The sequence below is a fragment of the Suncus etruscus genome, chromosome 15, assembly GCF_024139225.1.
Source record: "Suncus etruscus isolate mSunEtr1 chromosome 15, mSunEtr1.pri.cur, whole genome shotgun sequence".
NCBI lineage: Eukaryota > Metazoa > Chordata > Mammalia > Eulipotyphla > Soricidae > Suncus > Suncus etruscus.
The window spans coordinates 4,813,855-4,830,237 of NC_064862.1; the positions used below are offsets into that span (position 1 = coordinate 4,813,855).

The 16,383-nt window shown below is 38.1% G+C and overlaps 1 protein-coding gene and 1 non-coding gene across 2 annotated transcripts in view; both read right to left on the reverse strand.

Moving 5' to 3' along the window:
• The window catches only part of MAP3K5 (mitogen-activated protein kinase kinase kinase 5), a 233,126-nt gene that overhangs the window by 202,501 nt on the left and 14,242 nt on the right, over window positions 1–16,383 (reverse strand). The gene's annotated exons all lie outside the window — the stretch shown is intronic.
• On the reverse strand, window positions 63–195 carry LOC126031948 (small nucleolar RNA SNORA51). The gene has a single exon (XR_007503752.1). It is a non-coding gene; the product is annotated as a small nucleolar RNA SNORA51 (small nucleolar RNA).

Consider the following 16,383-nt stretch of genomic DNA (forward strand, 5'->3'; position numbering starts at 1 on the left):
GGCTTCAGAGCACTGAATAATTATAAAAATTTGTTGCATGAATTCTTTTTTTTTTTTTTTTTTTTTGTCCCCCAATTCACAATACATACCCGGCAAGGGGCCTGTGTTGAGGTGTATATGGGGTGCCTTTACTGTACCTCCTCTTTCTATACAGCCAGTGTAAAGAACACAGCCTGTGGTAAGAATTGGGAGGCCTTATTTTATCTTTTATTTATTTTTTTCTTTTCTTCAGGGCAAACTAAAGTTGTTTTTTTTTTTTGTTTTTTTTTTTGTTTTTTTTAAGTAAGAATTCATTTAAAGGACAAAATTGATTAACATAATAAGGTAAACTAATATAACATAATATAGTGACATAACATAACATATAATATAATTAATATAATAATAATACATGTAAGTCAAAGAAAGTTTCTGATTAAAAACACAATTTTCTTTTTTTTCCATAATGGCTTACATATCTTTCACTGTAGTATTTTGGGTACATATTCACATTAAATCAGGGGAATACCCATCACCTAATATGTCCTCTTCTCAATCAAAAATCAAATATACTGAAAATAGGCAGAGTCCTGTCTAGAGGCTTCCAACCTCAGTTTGAGAGAGGATGTGAAAAAAGTAATTAAAATACCACAACAATACACACACACACACACACACACAAAAAAAATATCGAATTAAATAACCGATAAGCACCACAACAATAAAAACAGGCACCACACAATAATCTCGGTTCTGAAATCAAATCATACTCAAGTGCAAAAAGAAAGAGAAAGACAAAACAAAATAAAATAAAATAATATTGGAGACATCAACCGTAATCTCCACACCAAAATAAAGACGTCAAAAAAAATAGATCATTTATTCTCCTCTTGCTGCTTTCGTGGTATGTGGAAGACTTCTACTTTATCTTGGATGGTAAAATCAGACCTGTTTCTAGAGATCTTGGTGGCTGTGCAGATCAGGGAATGGAGTTTATGAAGTCTTTCTTTGTGGTTCTAGTAGTTATGCTAGAACAGACTACTATAGACTAAAGAATTCATGTTGCATGTACTTTCTAGTTAAGAAGAATAAAAATCAGAGGCAATACTCCTTGACATTTGAAGTACCTGATGATTAATTACAAGGTAGTTTCTATTAAGTTAGGGGAAGATAGCTATTAAGTTAGGGGAAGCTACACAGACCAACATCAGGCATAGAGAAAGAATATGGCAACTCTGATGACCCAACAACGGCCAACCACCTATTTAGTCTTTCAGATATAGAGTTTAGGGAAGAAATATGGAGGATGTGTACAGAACTCAAAGAAAGTATAGAACAGAACACTAATAAGAATCAAGAGAATATGAAATGAGATAGAAATCAGAAAACTCCAAACTGAAATATCAGGTCAAATAACAGGTCTGAAAAACTCAGTAGATGAATTGAAGGACTCAGTGGATAAGCTCTTCCACAGGGTAACAGAAGCTGAGGACAGAATTAGTGGGCTAGAAGATGAGATGCATAACAACTTCATACAGCAGAAGAGACTGGAAAAAAGCCTTATAGCAAATGATCAGACAATGGAAAAATTACTTAAAGAATATAAACAGATGAAAATAGAAGTCTTTGATAAGCTCAACAGAAACAACTTAAGAATCACTGGAGTCCCAGAGACCCAAGAAGAAAATCTTCAGGAATAATCAACAGTCAAGAACATCATCACAGAGAAACTACCAGAGCTAAAGAATACATGTGACCAAATCCTGCATACTCAAAGAGTACCAGCTAAAAGAGACCCCAGGAAAAACACCCCAAGATACATCCTAGTCACAATGATAATTCCCACAGATAGAGACAGAATACTGAAAGCAGCAAGATCAAAAAAGTAAATTACATTCAAGGGAGCACCCTTGAAATTTACAGCAGACCTGTCACCAGAAACACTCAAGGCCAGAAGGCAATAGTGAGATATAGTGATAAAATTCAATGAAATAAATGCTTTGCCTAGAATACTGCACCCAGCAAAACTCACTTTTAGATTTTAAGTACACATAGTTTCACAGATACACAACAGCTAAGAAACTTTACAGACTCAAAACCAACCTTAAAAGAAAAACTGAAAGGTCTAATTTAAAGACAAGACAGACCAACAAACATACCAAACTTCTACACAGAGATGGCACTAAATCCCATGACAATTATCTCTTTCAATGTCAATGGAATAAATGCACCAGTTAAAGAGACGCAGAGTGGCGAAATGGATTAAAAAAAAAAAAAAAACTGGGGGCCGGAGAGATAGCACAGCAGCGTTTGCCTTGCAAGCAGCCGATCCAGGACCAAAGGTGGTTGGTTCAAATCCCAGTGTCCCATATGGTCCCCCATGCCTGCCAGGAGCTATTTCTGAGCAGACAGCCAGGAGTAACCCCTAAGCACTGCCGGGTGTGGCCCAAAAACCAAAAAAAAAAAACTGAACCCAACCTTCTGCTGCCTACAAGAAACGCACCTGAAAAGTCAGAAGAAACATAGACTCAAAATCAAAATCTGGAGGAAAATCATCAAAGCAAACAACACCCTTAAAAAAGCTGGAGTGGCCATACTAATATCAGATGACACAAACTTTATACTCAGAAAAGTTGTAAGGAACGAAGATGGACATTTTGTACTAATCAAAGGATGTGTACAGCAGAAAGAAATCACTCTTAAACATATATGCACCCAATGAGGGACTAGCAAAGTATTTAATACAATTACTGACAAAACTAAAAAAGAATATCAATAATTACACAATAACTGTGGGAAACCTCAACACGGGCCTGTCAACACTTGATAGGTCAAGCAGATTGAAACCCAACAAAAATATACTAGACCTGAAAAGAGAAATGGAAGAAAGAGGCCTAATAGACATATATATAGGACAATCCATCCTCAGAAACCTGGATACACATTCTTTTCCAAAGTACATTCTCCAGGATAGACCACATGCTGGCACATAAAACATAACTCCATAAAGTCAAGAGGATAGAAATTTTGCAGGCTACCACAGAGATTGGCGCACATCACAAAGAATGAGAACAATCAGTGCTGGCGGGGATGTGGAGAGAAAGGAACTCTTATCCACTGCTGGTGGGAATGCCGTCTAGTACAGCCTCTATGGAAAGCGATATGGAGGTTTCTTCAAAAACTGGAAATTGAGCTCCCATTCGACCCAGCTATTCCACTCCTAGGGATATACCCTAGGAGCACAAGAATACAATACAAAAACCCCTTCCTCACACCTATATTTATTGCAGCACTATTCACAATAGCCAGGCTCTGGAAACAACCAAGATGCCCTTCAACAGACGAATGGCTAAAGAAATTGTGGTACATATACACAATGGAATATTATGCAGCCGTCAGGAGAGATGAAGTCATGAAATTTTCCTATACATGGATGTACATGGAATCTATCATGCTCAGTGAAATAAGTCAGAGGGAGAGAGAGAGACGCAGAATAGTCTCACTCATCTATGGGTCTTAAGAAAAATAAAAGTCATTTTTGTGACAATCCTCAGAGACAATTAGAGGAGAGCTGGAACACCAGCTCACTCCATGAAGCTCACCACAAGAGTGGTGAGCACAGTTATAGAAATAACTACACTGAGAACTACCATAATCAAGTGAATGAATGAGGGAACTGGAAAGCCTGTCTGGAGTACAGGTGGGGGTGGGGTGGGATGGAGGGAGATTTGGGACTTTGGTGGCGGGAATGTTGCACTGGTGAAGAGGGGTGATCTTTATAGGACTGAAACCTTATCACAATCATTTATGTAATCAAGATATCCAAATAAAGAGAAAAAAAAAAGAAATTTTGCAGGCTACCTTTGCTGACCACAAGGCTCTGAAGTTAGATGTGAACTACAAAGGGACACACAAGAAAAAGTTTAACAGGTGGAAATTAAACAGTCTACTACTGAACAACAGGTGAGTCCGAGAAGAAATCAAAGAGGAAATAAAAACATTCCTGAAAACAAATGACAATGAGAACACAAACTATCAGAACCTATGGTATACAGCAAAAGCAGTACTGAGAGGAAATTTTATAGCTTTGCAAGCACACATCAGGAAGGAAGAAGGAGCATTCATGAATAGCTTAATGGCGCAAATTATAGAATTAAAAAATGATCAACAAAAGGAACCAAAAATATGGAGACAGAAGGAAATAACAAAGCTAAGAGCAGAAATCAATGAAATGGAAACCCAAAAAACAATCCGAAAGATCAACAAAAGCAGAAGGTGGTTCTTTTAAATAATAAACGAGATTGATAGACCACTGGCAAAACTCACAAAGAAAGAGAAGGAGAGAAACTTGATAACGCATATTAGAAATGAAAAGGGGAGACAGCCAGGAGTAACCCCTGAGCACTGCTGGGTGTGACCCAAAAAAAAACTAAAAAAAAAAAAAAAAAAAAAAAAGGGCTCCCTGTGTGTGACACCAGGCGGGGAAAATCCGCGAAAGTACACCGGCCCAGTGGGGCTCAGCTGTGAAAGACTGTGAGTGTGACCTGTCTATGTCTGTCTACTGTCCTCTTGCGTGAAACTCTTGCGAGTGGGGCAAAAAGAGGCTCCAGCAGAGCACTGCCGCTCCGCTTCGCTACGCGGCCGTGCACTCTTTCTAAGGAAAGAACTCCATTGCAACAAGAAGGAAAAATCACACTAAGAACGGCGCTATATCACAGAAGCAAACATTTCTCTCTGGACTGTCTTCTCTGTTGCATGCTCGGGCCTAAGATTTGACCCAGTGTGAGGCTTCATCCACGGAGGACTCCCCTCGCTTAGAGGCAAGTCAGCCCATCCAGAAAGGGAGGAGCCAGAGGAGTGTGCTGCCTACATCATATAGACAATGAATACCACCACAACACGTAGAAAAACCCATAATACAAGTGTGACAATGGGGAAACAACGCAGGCCAGCATCAGACATAGAGAATGAAGATGACAATTCTGAGGACCAGATAATGACTGAACAACTAATCAACCTCTCAGATAAGGACTTTAGACTAGCAATATGGAAGGTGCTCAACAGACTCCAAGAAACCATGGATCGAGTTGAACAGAACACTAATAAGAACCAAGAAAATATGAAGGCAGAAATGACAAAACTCCAAACTGAAATAACATGTCAACTAACAGGACTGAAAAAGTCAGTAAACGAAGTGAATGACAAAATGGATAAGCTCTGGGACAGGGTATCAGAAGCTGAGAATAGACTTGGTGTTGTGGAAGATGAGATACATAACAATTCCATACAGCAGGAGAGATTGGACAAAAAACTTAAAGCAAATGAGCAGACAATGGAAAAATTAGTCAAAGAATGGGAACAGACGAAAATAGAAGTCTATGATAAGATCAACAGAAACAACTTAAGAATCATTGGAGTCCCAGAGACCCAGGAAGAAAATTTCCAGGAAGAATCAATGGTCAAGAACATCATTAAAGAGAAACTTCCAAAGCTAAAGAATATATGTGATCAAATCCTGCATGCCCGAAGAGTACCAACCAAAAGAGACCCCAGAAAAACCACCCCAAGACACATCCTAGTCACAATGACAAATCCCACAGATAGAGACAGAATTCTGAAAACAGCAAGATCAAAAGGGGAAATCATGTTCAAGCAAGCTTCCCTGAGATTTACAGCAGACCTGTCACCAGAAACGCTCAATGCCAGAAAGCAGTGGTGGGATATTGTGACAAGACTGAATGAAATGAATGCTTCACCCAGAATACTATACCCAGCAAAACTCACTTTCCGGTTTGATGGAAGAATACATGGTTTCACAGACAAAAAACAGCTCAGAAACTTCACAGACACAAAACCAGTCTTAAGAGAAAAACTGAAAGACCTAATCTAAGACAAGACTACCCAAAAGACACACCAAATTTTGAAATAAAGATGGCGTTAAATCCCAGGACAATTCTTTCTCTCAACGTCAATGGACTAAATGCACCAGTTAAGAGACACAGAGTGGCTAAATGGATCAAAAAACTCAATCCAACCTTCTGCTGCCTACAAGAAACGCACCTGAATAGTCAGAACAAACATAGACTCAAAATAAAAGGCTGGAGAAAAGTTATCCAAGCAAACAACACCCATAAAAAAGCTGGAGTGGCCATACTAATATCAAATAATGCAAACTTTATACTCAGGAAGGTTGTAAGGGACAAAGACGGACATTTTATATTAATCAAGGGGTACGCAGAGCAGGAAGAATTCACTCTCCTAAACATATATGCACCGAATGAGGGGCCAGCAAAATATTTAATACAACTGTTGACAAATCTGAAAAATAATATCAACAACAACACAATAATTGTGGGGGACCTTAACACGGCTTTGTCAACACTGGACAGGTCAACCAGACTGAAACCCAACAAGAATATATTAGACCTGAGGAGAGAAATGGAAGAAAGAGGCCTAGTGGATATATATAGGACACTCCATCCCCAGAAACCTGGATACACATTCTTCTCCAATGTACATGGGACATTCTCCAGGATAGACTACATGCTGGCACATAAAACATACCTCCATAAGATCAAGAGGATAGAAATTTTGCAGACTACCTTCGCTGACCACAAGGCTCTGAAATTATTTGTGAACTCCAAAGGGACTCAGAAGAAACACTTTAACACCTGGAAGTTAAACAGCCTCATGCTCAATAACCAGTGGGTCCGAGATGAAATCAAGGAGGAAATAAAAAGGTTCCTGGAAACAAATGACAATAAAGACACAAACTCTCAGAACTTATGGGACACAGCAAAAGCAGTACTGAGAGGAAAACTTATAGCTTTGCAAGCACACATCAGGAAGGAAGAAGGAGCTTACCTGAGTAGCTTAATGACACAGCTAATAGAACTAGAAAATGCTCAACAAAAGGACCCAAGAATAGGAAGACAGAAGGAAATAACAAAGCTGAGAGCAGAAATCAACGAAGTGGAAACTCAAAAAACAATCCGAAAGATCAACGAAAGCAGAAGTTGGTTCTTTGAAAAAATAAACAAGATTGATAGACCACTGGCAAACCTAACAAAGAAAGAGAGAGAGAGAAACTTGATAGCTCGTATCAGGAATGAAAAAGGAGAGATCACTACTGATATGACAGAGATTCAAAGGGTAATCAGAAACTACTTTGAAAAACTCTACGCCACTAAAAATGAGAACCTGGAAGAAATGGATAAATTCTTGGACTCTTATAATCTTCCACGGTTGAAGGAAGAGGATGTAGCATATCTAAACACCCCCATCACCATTGATGAAATTAAAACAGTAATCAAATGTCTGCCGAAAAACAAAAGCCCAGGTCCAGATGGATTCACTAATGAATTCTATCAAACTTTCCAAGAGGAACTACTGCCAATCTTGGCAAGACTCTTTCATGAAATTGAACAAACAGAAACACTTCCAAATAGCTTTTATGAAGCCAACATCACCTTGATACCTAAACCAGACAGAGACGCTACCAAAAAAGAAAATTACAGACCAATATCACTGATGAATGCAGATGCAAAGATCCTCAACAAAATCCTGGCAAATAGGATTCAATGCCTCGTTAAAAAGATCATCCACTACGATCAAGTAGGTTTCATCCCAGGAATGCAAGGCTGGTTTAACATCCGTAAATCTATCAACATAATACACAACATCAATAACAAGAAAAATAAAAACCACATGATCATATCAATAGATGCAGAGAAAGCATTTGATAAGGTCCAACACCCATTCTTGATCAAAACTCTCAGCAAGATGGGAATGGAGGGAACCTTTCTCAATATAGTGAAGGCCATCTACCACAAGCCAGTGGCAAATATTATCCTCAATGGAGAAAAACTGAAAGCCTTCCCTCTAAATTCTGGCACAAGACAAGGCTGTCCTCTCTCACCACTCCTATTCAACATAGCACTGGAAGTACTAGCTATAGCGATTAGGCAAGAAAAGGATATCAAGGGAATCCAGATAGGAAAGGAAGAAGTCAAGCTCTCACTGTTTGCAGATGACATGATACTCTACTTAGAAAACCCTAAAGACTCTATCAAAAAGCTTCTAGAAACAATAGACTCATATAGCAAGGTGGCAGGCTACAAAATTAACACACAAAAATCAATGGCCTTTCTATATACCAATAGTAATAAGGATGAAATGGACATTAAGAAAACAACCCCATTCACAATAGTACCACACAAACTCAAATATCTTGGAATCAACTTGACTAAATATGTGAAGGACCTATACAAAGAAAACTATAAAACTCTGCTCCAAGAAATAAGAGAGGACACACGGAAATGGAAACACATACCCTGCTCATGGATTGGCAGGATTAACATCATCAAAATGTCAATACTCCCCAAGGCATTATACAGATTTAATGCCATCCCTCTAAAGATACCCATGACATTCTTCAAAGAAGTGGATCAGACACTTTTGAAATTCATTTGGAACAATAAACACCCTCGAATAGCTAATGCAATCATTGGGAAAAAGAATATGGGAGGAATTACTTTTCCCAACTTTAAACTGTACTACAAAGCAACAGTTATCAAAACAGCATGGTATTGGAATAAGGATAGGTCCTCAGATCAGTGGAATAGGCTTGAATACTCAGAAAATGTTCCCCAGACATACAACCACCTAATTTTTGATAAAGGAGCAGGAAATCCTAAATGGAGCAGGGAAAGCCTCTTCAACAAGTGGTGTTGGCACAATTGGATAGCCACTTGCAAAAAATTAAACTTAGACCCCCAGCTAACATCATGTACAAAGGTAAAATCCAAATGGATTAAAGACCTCGATATCAGCCCCAAAACCATAAGATATATAGAACAGCACATAGGCAAAACACTCCAGGACATTACAGGCATCTTCAAGGAGGAAACTGCACTCTCCAAGCAAGTGAAAGCAGAGATTAACAGATGGGAATATATTAAGCTGAGAAGCTTCTGCACCTCAAAGGAAATAGTGCCCAGGATACAAGAGCCACCCACTGAGTGGGAGAAACTATTCACCCAATACCCATCAGATAAGGGGCTAATCTCCAAAATATACAAGGCACTGACAAAACTTTACAAGAAAAAAACATCTAACCCCATCAAAAAATGGGGAGAAGAAATGAACAGACACTTTGACAAAGAAGAAATACGCATGGCCAAAAGACACATGAAAAAATGTTCCACATCACTAATCATCAGGGAGATGCAAATCAAAACAACGATGAGATACCACCTCACACCCCAGAGAATGGCACACATCACAAAGAATGAGAATAAACAGTGTTGGCGGGGATGTGGAGAGAAAGGAACTCTTATCCACTGCTGGTGGGAATGCTGTCTAGTTCAACCTTTATGGAAAGCGATATGGAGATTCCTCCAAAAACTGGAAATCGAGCTCCCATACGATCCAGCTATACCACTCCTAGGAATATACCCTAGGAACACCAAAATACAATACAAAAACCCCTTCCTTACACCTATATTCATTGCAGCTCTATTTACCATAGCAAGACTCTGGAAACAACCAAGATGCCCTTCAACAGACGAATGGCTAAAGAAACTGTGGTACATATACACAATGGAATATTATGCAGCTGTCAGGAGAGATGAAGTCATGAAATTTTCCTATACATGGATGTACATGGAATCTATTATGCTGAGTGAAATAAGTCAGAGAGAGAGAGAAAAACGCAGAATGGTCTCACTCATCTATGGGTTTTAAGAAAAATGAAAGTCACCCTTGTAATAATAATTTTCAGACACAAAAGAAAAAAGAGCTGGAAGTTCCAGCTCACCTCAGGAAGCTCACCACAAAGAGTGATGAGTTTAGTTAGAGAAATAACTACATTTTGAACTGTCCTAATATTGAGAATGTATTAGGGAAATATAGAGCCTGTTTAGGGTACAGGCGGGGGTTGGGTGGGGAGGAGGGAGATTTGGGACTTGGGTGATGGGAATGTTGCACTGGTGATGGGTGGTGTTCCTTTTATGACTGAAACCCAAACACAATCATGTATGTAATCAAGGTTTTAAATAAAAAAAAATTATGCATTAAAAAAAAAAAAAAAAAAGAAATGAAAAGGGGAGAACACTACAGATACTGCAGAGATTCAAAGGGTATTCAGAGACTATGCCACTAACTATGAGAACCTGGAAGAAGTGGATAAACTCTTGAACTCATATAACCTTCCATGCATGGCTGAATAAAAAAGATTTAGCATATCTAAACACTCCCTTCACTATTGAGATAATTTAAACCGTAATCAAAAATTTACCCAAAAACAAAGGCCCAGGCCCTAATGGATTCACGAATGAATTCTTTCAAATCTTTCAAGAGGAACTACTACCAATCCTGGCTAAGCTCTTTCATGAAATTGAAAAAATAGGAACACTTCCAAACAGCTTTTATGAAGCCAACATCACCTTAATACCAAAACCAGATAGAGATGTTGCGAAAAAAAGAAAATTACAGACCAATATCCTTGATGAACATAGATGCAAAGATCCTCAACAAAATCGTGGCAAACAGGATTCAATGCCTCATCAAGAAGATCATTCACTATGATAAAGTAGGTTTCATCCCAGGAATGCAATGATGGTTTAACATCAGTAAATCTATCAACATAATTCCTAGTTTTCTTATAGACATAGTAGTTTTCAATATTGTTACTAAAGGGGTATTGTACATACCTCCTAATTTCCTTTCAATACCCAGTTCTTGTCTAGTGACCATTTCCAACTATCATTGTCATATCTATCCCTTCTCTGCCATAACTGCACTCTCCTATTTGTGGCAAGCTTCCTAACATGGACTGGTCCTTGGCCCTTGTCTCTATTTTCTTTAGATATTATTACCATGCTATCTTTTTTATATATCCCACAAATGAAACATGTGTTAATCCACATGCAAGGCAAGTTGTCTTACCCACTTTACTATCTCTCTGGTCCCAAGGATGTGTTCTTTCCACATTATGAAAACCACCACATAGCTGACTCGGATTTGGTCCCTGGCATCCCACATGGTCCACTGAGCCTGCCAGGAGTGATTCCTGAGAAAAGAGCTAGAAGTAACCCCTTAGCACTGCCTGGTGTGCACCCTCCACCAATAAAAAGATCAATTATCTTCATAACCTTCAATTGGTAATCATTTCTTTTTTTATTAATTTATTTAAGCACTGTGGTTAAAAAACTGTTTAATGTTGGGTTTCAGTCATAGGATGTACACTACCTTTCCTGCCACCTATATCTCCCATTTCCCTCCTATTTCCGCTTCTCTTTCTTACTCTCGGTAATACTTTCTTAAATAAGTTACAAGAAGTACAAATAGGGGCCAGAGAGACAGCATGGAGTTAGGGCATTTGCCTTGTTGCATGCAGAAGAATGGTGGTTCGAATCCCGGCATCCTATATGGTCCCCGAGCCTGCTGAGTGATTTCTGAGTGTAGAGCCAGGAGTAACCCCTGAGCGCTGCCGGGTGTAACCCCCTCCCCCCAAAAAGTACAAACAGTAAAAAATGAAAAGACTAGACTTTATAACAATTAAAATTTGTTATACTTCAAAGGATATTATCAAGAGAAGTTTTTAATTTTTGAGCCACACCTGGCAACACTCGGGATCAATTACTCCTAGCTATGAGCTCAGAAATTATTTCTGGCAGTCTCGAAGAAATATATGAGTCTCCAGAAATTATATTCAGGTGGACTAGGGACAAGGCCAGGGGTAGGCAACCTGTGGCTCCAGAGCTGCATATGGCTCTTTTGAAGCTTTGCCTCGACTCAGACATCAGGACCGATAACTGGGGAGTGGTATCACTTAAATATTTTAATTGGCTATTAATGTGCATAAATATATTTTACATTGTTAAGTGAAAAGGTTTTTTTTCTTCAGTTCGACAGCTAACTTCTTTTCTGATGGTTTTGCGGTTCCCAGGTTTTTTTCCCTTAGGTTGCGGTTCCCAGGTTTTTTTTTCCTTCAGAATCAAGTCCAAGTGGCTCTTTATGCTCAAAGGTTGCAGACCCCTGTACAAGACTGTGTCAAGAAAATTTTAAATAGGTAACAAAATAGGGGGAAATATGCCATTCATATATCTATAAGCAATTTATAAGTATAATATGTAAAGAGCAAAAATAAAGAGAAGTTTTAAAATGCAAAATAGATTGATGACAATATTTCAAATAAGATATAGAAAATTCAAATAATCACATGAAAATGTCTAAATATCACTAGCCATTATATAAAAATTACAGTGAGAACCTCCATATACTACATATTTGATCTCTGCCATCTCAGCATGCCTACTTCCACATATCAAACCCTCTGCTTGCTCAACCAACCTTCTAAAGAGGTTAATGTTAACATACACAGGGCATTTGAAGCCAGAACTGAATTCTCCTCCCTCCCAGCAAAGTCCCAGCAGCCTCCACGCTCGACATATGCCAAGTCAGGTGGCCCACCTGCGTGTCTCCTCAATTGAGGCCATATACACAACCTACAACAGCTCTACTTATCACATCTCACATTGCTCACATTTATACCTTCTGTCACAGAGTGAATACAGGCAGGGCAAGAAAAGAGCAGCATCCAACCTAATACTTTTGAGACTCCACGTGGGGCCAACTTTGTAGATTCACTCTCATTTAGCAGGAGCACAGCAAACAGAATGGGAAAGACTCGAAAAAGCCCACCAGCTCAATGACTGAAAATAATAATACAGAAAGCTACCAGTACCCAGCAGTTCTATAAATTCTCAGAGAATGACTTCAGCAATACCATGTTGAAGATGTTTAATGAGTTCAAATAAGTGGGCGTCAGCAAAGCACAAAAAAGCAATGTGAGCAAAAATGAGAAAATTATAATCAAAAGTGACAAAAATTAAGTGTATAGTAAGTGATACTAAAACTAAATAAAAGGTCAGAACAGCAGTGATGAAAACAATGATGAAAGATCAACGAGTTCCAAGAAAACATACAGGAAACCTTTAGAAGACAACAAAAGATTAAAAAGCTTGTAAAAAGAAATAAGTATACCAGAAAACTATAGGATGAGAGAAACAATATACCGTATTTTCTGGCGTATAAGATGACTTTTGAAATGAAAAAAAGTCAATCTAAAATCGGGAGTCATCTTATACGCGGAGTATATCCCGAAAAACGTTTTGATATGCCACTAAACAAAAATCCTCTGGATATTGCCACGAAACAAATTTTCCAACTCGATCCTGCACCAATCACTGCAAGGCTGCTCGGACCGCCTCTCTGACTCAGCCAATCCAACCAGGCTTTTGATGCATGCAAATGAGACAATGTTCTGCACCAATCACTGCCAGGTTGCTCAGACGGCCTCTCTAACACAGCCAATCCAAGCAGGCTTTATATGCATGCAAATTATACAATGTTCTTTACCTGAATCTACACTGTATAAAGCCTACTCAGATTGGCCAGAGTTAGAGAGGATGTCTATTACAGTAGACCCTTTGAACTTTTGCTTGTGGTTCACTGTGGTACATACAGTTGCAGCACAAGAACGTTCTGTCTTATACAGTGCATATAGGCCTAAACCTATGTTTTTTTTTTTGTTTTTTTTTTTGTTTTTTTTTTTTTTGGTTTTTGGGTCACACCCTGTGACGCTCAGGGGTTACTCCTGGCTATGCGCTCAGAAGTTGCTCCTGGCTTCTTGGGGGACCATATGGGACGCCGGGGGATCGAACCGTGGTCCGTCCTAGGCTAGCGCAGGCAAGGCAGGTACCTTACCTCCAGCGCCACCGCCCGGCCCCCTAAACCTATGTTTTAAGTGTAAAATTAGGGGGTCGTCTTATACGCTAGAAAATACGGTAAGAATAACTGAAATCCCTGCATAACAGAAAGCCAAATTCAATGAAGAATCAATAACCTACAAAATCATGGGATACTGCAAAAGAACTTAGTGAAATAAACACTTCATACTTGAATATTCTATGCAGATATTCTACTCAGATTTTTAGGAACTATATAGATTCCTGGATAGGTAATAGCTCAGGAATCCTTACCCTTTAAATAAGTTTTGTAAGAGGCATTAAAGGAGGTTCTTTAAAAGACAGGACAAACTTCTGAGTCCTTTGCCTCTGAATATGGCATTTAGTCATGACACTAATGGCTGCCATCTACCAAATTAAGAAAGGCCTGTTTATTCCTAGTTTGGTAAAGGATTTTATATGCTTTCAATAATGAAATAACATTTCATTTATACTGAAAATCCTGGGGCTGGAGAGAGAGCACAGCGGCGTTTGCCTTGCTAGCAACCGATCCAGGACATAAGGTGGTTGGTCCCTCGTGCCTGCCAGGAGCTACTTCTGAGCAGATAGCTAGGAGAAACCCCTGAGCACCGCTGGGTGTGGCCCAAAAACAAAAACAAGACAAAAAACAAAACAAAAAAGAAAATCCTATGTCTTTTCAAGATTTTTTTACATTTACGAAGATTTTTATGATAATCTTTTACTTATTGATGCAGATATTTAAGCATTTATAACACATAGCCAATATTTTTATAAGATAAACACATTTTTATAATTTTATAGGTCATTTCAAGTTTTCCCTTAAAATGTTAATTCTCCCCCACTTATTTTTATATTTGTAGAATTTATCTATTTCATGTAAATTTTAAAGTATATTAACATAAAATTGTCTGTACCATTAATTTTTAAATACACTTATGACTTTTGAAGGAGATAGATACACAATTTTTTAAAAACAATTTACCCACTTACCACTGATTTACAATATTTTGGAACTTTTTGGAGTTTAGCTTTATTCATCTATCTGTGTATAGGTTTCACTATATCTATAATAAACACATAGAAATATATTTCACATATGATTTCTCTCAGCTGTGAGGCATAAGAAACATAATAGGGAACAATAAAGACCAAGTCATTGGAAATGAAGGTTCTGACTTAAGAACTGAGGTTAAATACGAGGAAGTTTGATTAAGGGGTGCTTGGGCAGTAGAGGAAGGAAACAGGTACTCTTGTGATGAGTATGTTGTTGAAATAATGGTGTGCATAAACTATGTACTTGTACTAAAAATATAATTAGCAGTATTATAAATCCTGGTTCCTCAATTAAAATGGTAAAAACAATGAAATGCATTTTGTAATAAAACATAAGGTACAAACACTAAGAAAGTGGAGAAAAAAGTAACAAACTACATAAAGAAATCGATAAACTGCAGATCTCATATTCTGATCATCACAGAAAATGAAAGAAAATGTGTTTCTTCAGGAAGTTAAACACAGAGTTAACATATGCATAAAAATATATCTATGTACCATACAACAAAATAAAAACAAGATGGAGTGAAAAATCAAGAGTTAAAAAGAAAGCTACTAAATTTTACAGAATATAAAATCAATATTAGATCTATTCTAAAATTAGAATTTTCACTTAAAAATAGTGAAAATTGTCTTTCTTAATTATAAATTGTAGAATTATGAAATGATAATAAGTTGCACTAGTAAAAATATCTGTGGCAAGAATTAAAATTATAATGAATATCAAACTAAAGAATGTAAGAATTAGGAGTTATTATTTTTGTATGTGTACTGTTAGATATGGACCCACGGCTTCATACATTTAAGGCACACGCTCTACCCCTGAGCTATACTCTTTGGCCACAGGATTTGATATTCATTCTTAACATATAAGAAATTCATAAAGAATTTTTAAATATGTTTATTGGCATGCCATAGCTGCTGCCATAGAAGCACAGCACAGCTTTACAATTAACTAATATTGGAAGAAATGCAAGTCAAGTTGCTAAAATTAATGGGTCTTGGAGCTGAAAACTGGGGCATACTCAGGACATACCAAGTTCCTGCCCTTCCAAAGCCCCAGCAGCCACAGCCACACCTCCCAGATGAAGTCATGCAGACCATGCAAATTACCCAACTTCACAGATCAAGGACGAATAATCTCTGCAGAGAAGTGAAGCTGAGGAAATTTCAAGATACTTCAGTTTTCAGGCTTAGAATTTTGGGGTTTTTCTTGGAGTGAAAGAGAGCAGCCTTCTTCCATGCTCCCCCATACTGCCAGAAGTCCCAACAACAACACACACATCCCAAAGCTACTTCCATGTAACTAGCTTCCCAACTAATCTCAAAAGAGATGCAATCCAAACCAAGCAGCTGAAAATCAGCAGCCCAGTTCTTCAGATCCTGAAGTTCCTGGATCATATGCTTGTGTAGGTAGCTGCACATCTCCAAATTCCACAGTACTGACGACCCAGTAGGAGGACTGGAAATTAGTGGGAAATAGCATCGAATCCAACCAAGCTCAATATATAAACAAAAAATAAAACAGAAAGCTCCACTATCAACATACAGCTCAATAAACCCTAATGACTTTAATGAC